The 11,022-nt window shown below is 35.1% G+C and overlaps 1 pseudogene; it reads left to right on the top strand.

The window, feature by feature from the left end:
* The first annotated feature begins 803 nt into the window (after window positions 1-803).
* LOC100582245 lies at window positions 804-2,207 on the top strand (annotated as a pseudogene).
* The last annotated feature ends 8,815 nt before the right edge of the window (window positions 2,208-11,022 follow it).

Raw genomic sequence — 11,022 nt, 5'->3', positions numbered from 1 at the left:
AGGAAAGCCTTGTACATTGTTAGCGGGAATATAAATTAGTACAACCACTGTGGAGAACAGTTTGGAGGTTCCTCAAAAAACTAAAAATAAAGCTACCGTACTATCCAGCAATCCCCCTGCTGGGTATATACCCCAAATAAAAGAAATCGACATATCAAAGAATACCTGCACTCTCATGTTTGTTGTAGCACTGTTCACAATAGCCAAAATTTGGAAGCAATGTAAGCGTTCATCAACAGATGAATGAATAAAGGAAATGTGGTTCATATACACAATGGAGTACTAATCAGCCATAAAGAAGAATGAGATTCTGTTTTTTGCAACAAAATGGATGGAACTGGAGGTCATTTTGTTAAGTGAACTAAGCTAGACAGAGAAGGACAAACCTTACATGTTCTCACTGATTTGTGGGAGATAAAAATGAAAATAGTTGAACTCATGGAGATAAGAGTAGAAGGATGGTTAACAGAGATTGGGAAGGGTAGTCAGGGAGTGTGGGGAAAGCAGCGATGGTTAATTGGCACAAAAACATTGTTAGAAAGAATGAATAAGATCTAGTATTTGCTAGCACAACTGTGTGACTATAGTCAAAAATAATTTGATTGTACATTTTAAAATAACTAAATAGTACAATTGGATCATTTGTAACACAAAAGATCAATACCTGAGGTGATGGATACCCCATTTACTCCGATGTGACTATTGTGCATTGCATACCTGTTTTGAAATATCTCCTGTATTTCCTTCCTGTGTGAGGCCAGCCGAGGGCACTTGCTCCCAATGTTTCTGCTCCTGGGTTAACAATTAAGATGGTACATGCTGATGCCTTTCCTCATCCTTTGAGTCACAATGAAGTTGTTGGTTTAATTTTCCATTTGACAATATTTGGTTCAGTAATATACTTTAGTATCAAATGGATGGTAGATGCAATTGATCCAACAAGAAAGAAAAAAGCAGAAGCTCAGAAACAGGCAGAAAAACTAATGAAGCTAATTGGTGTGAAAAATGTGAAGCTCTCAGAATACGAAATGAGTGTTGCTGCCCATCTAGTAGACTATCTTTTCTTTTTTTTCTTTTTTTGAGACAGAGTCTTGCTCTGTCACCAGGCTGGAGTGCAATGGCATGATCTCGGCTCACTGCAACCTCTGCCTCCCGGGTTCAAGCGATTCTCCTGCCTCAGCCTCCTGAGTAGCTGGGATTACAGACATGCGCCACCATGCCCAGCTAATTTTTGTGTTTTTAGTAGAGACGGGGTTTCACCATGTTGGCCGGGATGGTCTTGATCTCTTGACCTCATGATCCATCTGTCTCAGCCTCTCAAAGTGCTGAGATTACAGGCATGAGCCACGGCACCCAGCCTGGTAGACTATCTTAATATGCATGTTACTTGGAAGTGATATAGCAGGTTTAGATGAGGTCCTTATGGATCTGAAAGACACAGTCATCTTACCTATCAAAAAGAAACATTTGTTTGAGAATTCCAGGCTTCTGCAGCCTCCAAAAGGTGTTCTTCTCTATGGGCCCCCCCAGGCTGTGGTAAAACGTTGATTGCCAAGGCCACAGCCAAAGAAGCAGGCTGTCGATTTATTAACCTTGAGCCTTGGACACTGACTAATAAGTGGTAGGGAGAATCTCAAACATTGGCAGCTGCTGTCTTCTCCCTTGTCATAAAGCTACAACTGTCCATCATCATTATAGATGAAATAGACTCCTTTCTACGAAACCGTTCAAGTTCTGACCATGAAGCTACAGCCATGATGAAAGCTCAGTTTATGAATCTCTGGGATGGATTGGATACTGATCACAGCTGCCAGGTCATAGTAATGGGAGCTACCATTCATCCTCAGGACCTTGACACGGCTATAATGAGAAGAATCCCTACAAGATTTCATATCAACCAGCCTGCTTTAAAACAGAGAGAAGCAATCCTGAAACTCATCTTGAAAAATGAAAATGTGGACAGGCATGTAGACTGCTAGAAGTTGCCCAGGAAACTGATGCGTTTTCAGGAAGGGACCTAAAAGCGATGTGTTGAGATGCTGCTCTCCTCTGTGTTAGAGAATGTTAATTCTACATCAGAAGAAAGCCATGATGAAGATGAAATTCGGCCTGTTCAACAGCAGGACCTGCATCGGGCAATTGAAAAGATTAAGAAATCAAAGGATGCAGCATTTCAGAATGTTTTAACACAAGTTTGTTTAGATTAAGAGTGAAGATCATTTGTACAGTTCAGTGATCTAGTTTGGTGTGTCCTCTTACCCGTTAGTGGAAGTAGAATGGAAAGAGTACTCTTTAAATAATGAGGGAGTTCAGTGTTTATGGTTTTGTACTCTTGAATTCTAAGTTGTTGAGATACAGTTGTTATATAAGTGGCATTACTGTTTGTCAGAAATCATGAGGAGGAACAATTTAATCCAGCCTGAACGTGGGTGCTTGTGTTTGAGCTCTTTAGCCATATGTCGTACAGCCTTATAGAATCTAAGCTGGTCTTACAGTCATAAATGATTCATTGGGTCATTAGTGAGAAATAGGGATGTGGTTAGGCACTGTTTCCTTGACATGTGAGTATTGTTTGTATGTGTGCACATATGTGTGTATATTAAATGTATATATCCACACATTTTATATGGACATTCTGTAGATATGTTTGAATACAGAAATTTTTTTTACCCTAACTACTGAATCCAGAAGTACCAAATAATATATAGTAAAACTAAGATTTAAGGTTGTGTCAAAAAGGTACAGTGATTCAGCCATTTCCATTTGTCATTTGTTTCAACCTTTTTTAAGTTGAGTGTTTTTCTTTCTGCAGTTGATTAATTGGATCCTCCACCTTGCATATATACATCTTGCATATATATACATGGGCTCAATTATTAGATTTGTCAGGATAATCAAATAAAAATGCTGGGTCAGTGATCAGCATTGAATGGTTGTTAGTCATGTCAGTCAACACTGATTTCACCTCTTTCTGTAAGCATATTGAGTAAAAACTTTTTTTTTTAAGTTTAAATTGATTTACATGAAAGTGGATTAAAAGGCCTTTCGAAAGAATGGGTTTGAAAAACCTCAGTCCCCTTTAATACACGTACATTTCTTTCCTTTCTTCATTTAATGTAACATATGTCTGTTGTAACTACGTTTCTTAAATATTATTTTAAGGTTATATGTTCTTTAATTATGGTCCAACATAATTTGGTCACCAAAAATGAAATAATAGTTTAAAACAAGTAGCTGTTACTAAGTGTGCTAAAAATACTCATTTTGTAATTAATTTTTAAAGTTTTCTTAGTATATTATAAATTGTTCCCTGGTCAAGTACAAGCATACACATCAAAATGCCCGTATTGTATCTATCATTTGATGTGAATTATATGTGAAATTTTTCTTGTTCAAAATTTTACTAACCAGAATTCTGTTACAGGCACCTAAACACACAGAATGAGGAAAACGGAACAACACAATCTTGAGGTGCCTTCTGAATCATCAAATTAAATTATGCTTCATATGTTTTGTTTTACTGTTATTTCTTTAAAAACTCTCAATCTTTATTCATGTGTTACTGGATTAATTTATCTGATAACGTCTCACAAGAATCTATTAGATCATTTATTCTTCAGTTGTACTTTGAATGGTGGGGTGGAAGTTTCAGGTGAACACTGCGGATAACAAAAGCAAGTTGTGGAAGATTGTGAAGAGGATGGAAAAAATGAATAAAAGATACAAAAAAATAAAAAATTGTCCCATTTTTAATAACTATATTACACTATTATTTTATAAGTGTGTAACAAAGGGGTCCCTCTTTAAAAAAAAAGAAATATCTCATGTAACCCATAATACATACACTCTGTACCCACAAAAATTATAAAATAGCTCCCTAATAAATAAATAAAAGAATTCCTCATCTGTCACCCACCAAAATTTTCAATAAGTACAACTATTTGTTTGGTGAATGAAATAGTAATATTGTCCCTTTGGACCAGGTGTTTTAATGCTGTCAGCTGCTAAAGGTGGAAATCAGCAAACAAGGAAACAAGCTAGGCCACTACTCACTCCTTCTCCTTAGCCCATGGAGATATATTCCACAAAGCCAGCTATTGATTGCTACCATTAATCGGCCAGGCAAACCAGCAATAATTGCTTTAGCAATTTTGTTCATGAACATTTCCTGTTAATTTCCCAGGAGTAAAACCAGCTCCTCCCCCTCTTTTAACAAAAAGTCAGAGAGCAGGTGGAAATCACCATACTCATAAATGTTACAAAAGTATTATTTACTTGGTTTGGGGTAGTGAAGAATGCAAAGCAAAAGATGAAGTATTTCAAGTTTTTAAAAGATTTTAATCAGCCACATGTATCAATAAGTAAAGCAATGACCAAAACTGAAAAATATATTTGATTTTTGATTTATGGAAACTTCACCATTCCACTTAAAAAATAAGTAATATCCTTTCAGGGTTTGGTACATTCCAAAATGTCTAACTTCCTAATTATTTAGACAAAAGAAAATGGTTTAGCTCACTAATTTTCACTGCTTCTTATATCCCAAATCTTTTCTTTTTTATTTTTTTGAGAGAGAGAGAATTTTCCTTTGTTCTGAAGTACATCCTTTCAAACATCCTTTAGGGGTGGTCTCATGTGATCGGCTTCTTTGTTTTGTCTGCCTAAATATGTCTATTATTTTATAAATGTGTTTATAAAATAAGTGTTTAATTTTGTGTGTCAACTTGGCTAGGTCATGACACCCAGATATTTGGTCAAACACATCTGGATATTGCTAAGAAGTTATTTTTTTAGATGAGATTGACATTTAAATCAGTGGACTTTGAGTAAAGCAGATTACTCTCCATAATGTGGGTGGCCTTACCCAGTCAGTCAAAGGCCTTAACCCATTCATGCCAGAGGTTGCAAATTTTTTGTGTGAAAAATCAGACCTTGGCAATGACCTTGAGCAGAAGGATATAAATAAATCCCACAAGCTTAGCATTCCAATAATGGAACACTAGGCATAAACGCCTTAAAGAAAGGACTGATCTCCCCTGAAGAAGAGAGAATTCTGCCTCCAGATTGCTTTACAACTTGAACTGGAACATCAGCTGTTCTCTAGGTCTCAAGTCTGGTGCTCTAACCTACAAATTTTGAACATGCCGATCTCCACAGTCACATGGGCCAATTCCTTAGTTTCTCCGGAGAATCCCGACTAATGTATGCAACGTCTTTATTTCATCCTCATTCTTAAAGGATATTTTCATCAGGTATGCTATTTTAGATTGATGGTTATTTTCCTAGTGCATTTAAGATATTATTTTACATGTTTAGGCTTCCATTGTTTCCGTTAAGAAACAGCAGTCTAATTGTTTTTTTTTTTTTCTTTGAAGGTAGTCTGTATTTTTTAATGGGTACTTTTACGAACTTTTTTTTTTTTTTTGCTTTTGGTGGACTATGGTTTCGCTAGATGTGTGCAGGGTAGATTTCCTTTTTATTTTGCTATTTGAGATTTACTGGCCTTGAATTTGTGAATTAGTGTCTTTCAACAGTTCTGGGATGTTCTTAGCCATTGTATTGTCCGATATTGCCTCTTCTCCATTTTCTCTCTCTTCTCTTTCTGAAAGTTCAAATAGATAATTGTTAGATCTCACTCTGTCGTTGCTATGCGTTAATTTCTATTTTGTTTTCTATTAGTTCCCTCTTCAGCTGTATTTCTTTTTTTTAATTAATAGATTTGTTTGTTTGAGACAGGGTCTTGCACTGCTGCCTAGGCTAGAGGGCAGTGGTGCAATCATGGCTCACTGTGGCCTCACTCAACTTCCCAGTCTCAAGCCATCCTCCTACCTCAGCCTCTGTTTCATTAACCTACTTGTCAATTTTTCCAGCAACACCACACCCTCCTGATCACCATACCTTTATTGTAAGTCTTTTATTTATTTACTTATTCATATATTTATTCTATTTTATTTGAAATTTTTTATTAAAGTATAATGTACACACAGAAAAGTACATACATCAGTGAATCTTCCAAAACTCAATGTTAATACTATAGCCAGCACCCAGATCAAGGATCAGAACATTTTACCAGCCCCAAGGATCTTCCTCATGTGTTCTCTCCCCATCCTTACCTCCACCAAGGGCAATCAGGATCCCAGCTTCTCTCATTAAAGAGCAATTTTACCTGTCTCTGAACTTTTAGAAATTGAATTATTTATATATGTACCCTGGTATATTTGGCTTCTTTCCCTTTCTAATTATAGAAATAATTTAACCTAGAAAAAAATCCAATACTTAGAGAATTTATCATCAAAGGAAATTAACATTACATTAAGTACATAGGTTTTTTTTTTAACTTGTATTTTAGGTTCAGGGGTGCATGTCCAGGTTGGTTATATAAATTGCATGTTGCAGAGGTTTGGTGTACGCCTCATTTTGTCACCCAGATAAAGAGTTCTGCTCACAACCCTGTTTTTTCCTTCATTCACTCCTGAATTGATTATTCTTCTTACTTGTTGAATTATTTACGGGATAAAGAAGTTCTTTTTTTCAGATTAAAACTATGCTATCCAGTATTCCTAATGGTTCTCAGATTAGTAGAAAAAGGTAACTACCAGTTTGCTGGAGGATTGTACCCAAATGCTCTGTGGGCCCTTAGCCCCAGTGTCTGACACTCACCTGGAGCATCTATGGCCACAGCCACGGCACCTGTACCCACGGCAAGCTGGCCACTCCTCCCTGAAGTAGACCATGTGGGAGCACTCTGTGTCCCTGCCCAGGAGGTCTTGAGATGGACTGATAAAAACTGAAAGGTCATATTTGCCATGTGCTGAGGTTAAGGTGGATACTAGGGTGACTGTGGAAAGGCAGATGGGAGTGAGGGATGTTGGTGAGGATCTGCTTGGTGATGACATCACCATAGTCTAGTTGTAACATTGCCTACGGTACAGCTTGGAGTGCTCTTCCACAGTGCAGGCGTCCACATCACTGATGAAGGCCTTACACCCTATGCATTCAGGAATGGGGTTGGGATGGGAGAGTAGGTTTGGCTGGTTTGGGGATGGAGAGACCCAGGCCTGTTAGTTCACCCTCAGTACCTGCAAAGGCCTGGGGAGGAAACTGTGTTATTTATTTTTGACTTGAGTGTTTATATTCTATTTCTTTTAAAATGGTATCTGTTATTCTTATGTTACTTCTAGGTTAACCTTTGGTTATGAAACGGTTTCTCTTTTGTTTCTACTTCTCTCGAGTTATTCAATTCATTTATAAGATTTTCTAGTTTTGATGTATGTTTTCCTTTATGCCTTATGTTATTTTCTTCATGACTGTTTTGAAGTAGACAGTTTCAATTTTTATCTCTTATGTTAATACATCTTTCTGGTATAATTTCATTGTCTTTAGGAGATACGATTTACTATTTGTTCTTTCTTTTCTCATAATAATTTTTCATGAGTACTGAGAGATTTAAAAACATGGCTGCAGCTCTACAATATCCTCTTTATATCTTAAGCAGATAATTCATACAATAAGCATTCTAAGTACATTGAGTTGTGGAAATTGCTTTCTTGAACTGGGCACAGGTTGATAATAGCTACTATATATTAAAGTTCTCATGCTGCTTCTCCTTGGAGATTCATGCCTTGGTACTTTCTGCTTTTAAAGAAACTTTCTCTTATATTTAATATCATGTCACAAATCAACTTGATGATTTAAGGCTTTAATTTATTTTGTATGTATCCGAACCTATTAGAAATAATACTAGGAGCACGAATTCCACATTATAACACCCCCAGTTACTTATTGCAAAAAGTTCTCCCCTCATTTCGGAGCAACTTTAAATGTCTTTCCCCAAGCTATATATCTTTGTTAAAATTACATTGGTCATTTCACTAAATAATGCTTGGTACCTAAAGAAATAAAAGAATTTAAGTGGAAAATATAGATATTATTTTGAAAACATTTCAAAACAATGAAGGTGTGATGGATTTCACCTCTCATTTTGAGGACAATTTTGCCTTAGATGGAATCTTCTTAAGTGTTGTATAAGTAAGATGCATTGTTTCTAGTCTTTTGTTGTTGTTGTTCTTTTTTGAGATGGAGTCTCGCTCTGTCAACCAGGCTGGAGTGCAATGGCGCGACCTAGGCTCACTACAAGCTCCGCCTCCCAGGTTCACACCATTCTCCTGCCTCAGCCTCCCAAGTAGCTGAGACTAAAGGAGTGCACCACCACACGTGGCTAATTTTTTGTATTTTCAGCAGAGACAGGGTTTCATCATTTTAGCCAGGATGGTTTCAATCTCCTGACCTCGTGATCTGCCCGCCTCGGCCTCCCAAAGTGCTGGGATTACAGGTGTGTGCCACTGCACCCAGCTGTTTCTAGTCTTAATGATAATTATGACAGAATCAGAGTTATTTTTAATGGTAAATATTTGATTTTTAGAGATATTTCTATATTTCTGTGCTCCTAAGTTTTATTCTAAAACTTATTTACATAAAATATGCTTATCTTAAAAAATGTATTTATCTCTTTTTTTCCCTCTTTCCCCACTCAAAAGACAAATTTGTATCTACAATCTCAGACTTACATAAAAACAAGATAGCACTGAAATTTTGCAATAGCTGAAATTCATGAAGTCTTGAAAGGTAAAATAAATGTCCTTACTTTTACACATTTATGTTGTCAGTAATCCACAGCGAGGAACAGGGAATAAAAATGTCATACAGCAAACTACTTCCAGTTGTATTGTTTTAACAAAATTCTGGCTGATTATCAGTTGTGCAGGTTTGTCTACTTTAGCAAAGTTCTGTTTATTGACTTTTCATCAAATATTTTTAAATGCTACATCATATTCCTTTGCCCATATACCTCAGAGACCTCCTTTCTTAGCCTGCCTATTAATCACAATTATCTTTTTAAAAATCAATTTTACTAAATGTAATTACATACAATAAATGCACCCATTTAAAATATTCAGTTTGAACCACTTTGACAGACCCCCCCACTCCAGTGCAACCACTACCAATTCAAGATTTGTTATCTATCTTCATGCTAATACCATGTTTTCTTGATTATTACATAGGTGTTGTATTAAACTTTAAATTCAAATAAGATAAAAATGCAATTTTATTCTTACATTTCAAAATTGTTTTGGCTGTGCAGGGTCATTCAAATTTATATATTAATTTTAGAATCATCTTGTCTGCCAAGTTTATCAATAAAGACTGCTGGCATTTTTATTGCATTAAATTTGTAGCTCCCTTGGGAGAATTGACATGAAAATATTGATTCTTCTAGTCTTTAAATTGTTATATCTTTCCATTTATTTAGCTGTTCTTGAATTTTTATCAGCAATGTTATAAAACTTCAAGATAGGAGTCTTATACATATGTTAAATTCATTCCTAGTTAGTTTACATGTTTTGATGATATTGTAAATAAAATTTTAAAAACTTACCTTTTTCTATTATTTATTGCTAGTAAATAAAAATACAATTGATATTTAAATATTGATCCTGAATCTTGTGACTTTTCTAATTTAATTTATCAGTTCTAACACAGTTTTGGTAGATTATTTAGGATTTTCTACATATACAATCATGTTTCCTGTGAATAACACAATTTTATTTCTTTTCTAATTTATGTGTCTTTTATTTTAAAAAACTTTATTCTTTTTTTTTCCTCCCTTATTGAACACACTAAAATCTCCCATACTGAATGGAAATGGTAAGAGTGGACATCCTTGCTTTGTTTTGATCTTTGGAAGAAAGCATTCAGTCTTTCACCATTAAGCATGACCTTACCTGCAAATTTTTTATAGTTGCCCTTCACTAGGCCAAGAAAGATTTACTGGGTTTCTAATTTGTTTAATTAAAAAAATCTAATAAATGAGTGTTGGATTTAGTTAAATGCCTTTTAGGCTATACTAAAAGAATTATGATTATTTTTATACTTTATAAATGTGATGTCACATTACTTGATTTTTCAAATATTAAATTAACCTTTTATTACTCATAGGACATCAGAGCCTTTCAAGAGTATACTTAACAATACTTGCTTTAAATCTTTGTTATTGTTGTTATACGTTTTACTTACACATATATCACAAACCTGTAAAACATTTTTATGTTTTTTAAAGGAAATTTAAAGTCTTTTATATGTACTCATTTATCATCTGTTATTTTTGGCATTCTCTTCTTTGTGTAGATCTGAGCTTTCACCTGGTATCATTTCCTTTCCGTCTGAAGAACTTGCTTTCCTTGGTAATTAAAGTCTGCTAGTGATTAATTTTTTAAAAACTTCTATAAAAATGTGTTTATTTTACCTTCATTTTTTACAATTTTTCATTGTTGGGAAATACACATAACAGAATATTTACCATCTTAACTATTTTTAAGTGAATCATTCAGTGGTACTAAGTACGTTCATATTATTGTGCAACCATCACTACCCATCGATCTCCAGAACTCTTTTCATCTTGCAAAACTGAAACTTCATACCCATTAAACAATTACTTCTCATTCCCTTCTACCCCCAACCTTTGGCAATAACCACCTACTTTCTGTCTCTGTCATTTTGACTACTCTGAGTAGCTTATATAAATGTAATCATACAGTATTTGCCTTTTTGTGGCTGGCTTATTTCACTTAGCTTAGTGTCTTCTAGGTTCATCTATGTTGTAGCATATGTTAGAATTTTCTTTCTTTTTTAAGGCTTACTGGTAAGGAAGGACTTACTTCTGTCATTTTGCTATTTGTTTGCTATATGTCTTATAGCATTTTTGTCTAACATTTCCCACATTACTTTCTTCTTTGGGGACCTGAAGGACTCCCTTTAGCATGTTTTGCACTGATCCTTTTCATTGGGAGAATACTTTAGTGGATATAGAATTCTCAGTTGATAAACCTACTTTCCACCCTAGTACTGTAAACATATGTTTCCATCCTTTTATGATCTGCATTGTTTCTGATGAAAGTCAATAATAATTCCTATATTTGTTCCTCTGGGTGTGTAGCATAAATATTTTTTTGGCTGGCTTTAAGA

The sequence above is a fragment of the Nomascus leucogenys genome, chromosome 4, assembly GCF_006542625.1.
Source record: "Nomascus leucogenys isolate Asia chromosome 4, Asia_NLE_v1, whole genome shotgun sequence".
Classification (NCBI taxonomy): domain Eukaryota; kingdom Metazoa; phylum Chordata; class Mammalia; order Primates; family Hylobatidae; genus Nomascus; species Nomascus leucogenys.
The sequence above is the reverse complement of the archived record's forward strand: the minus strand, read 5'-3'. Positions and strand labels throughout refer to the sequence as shown.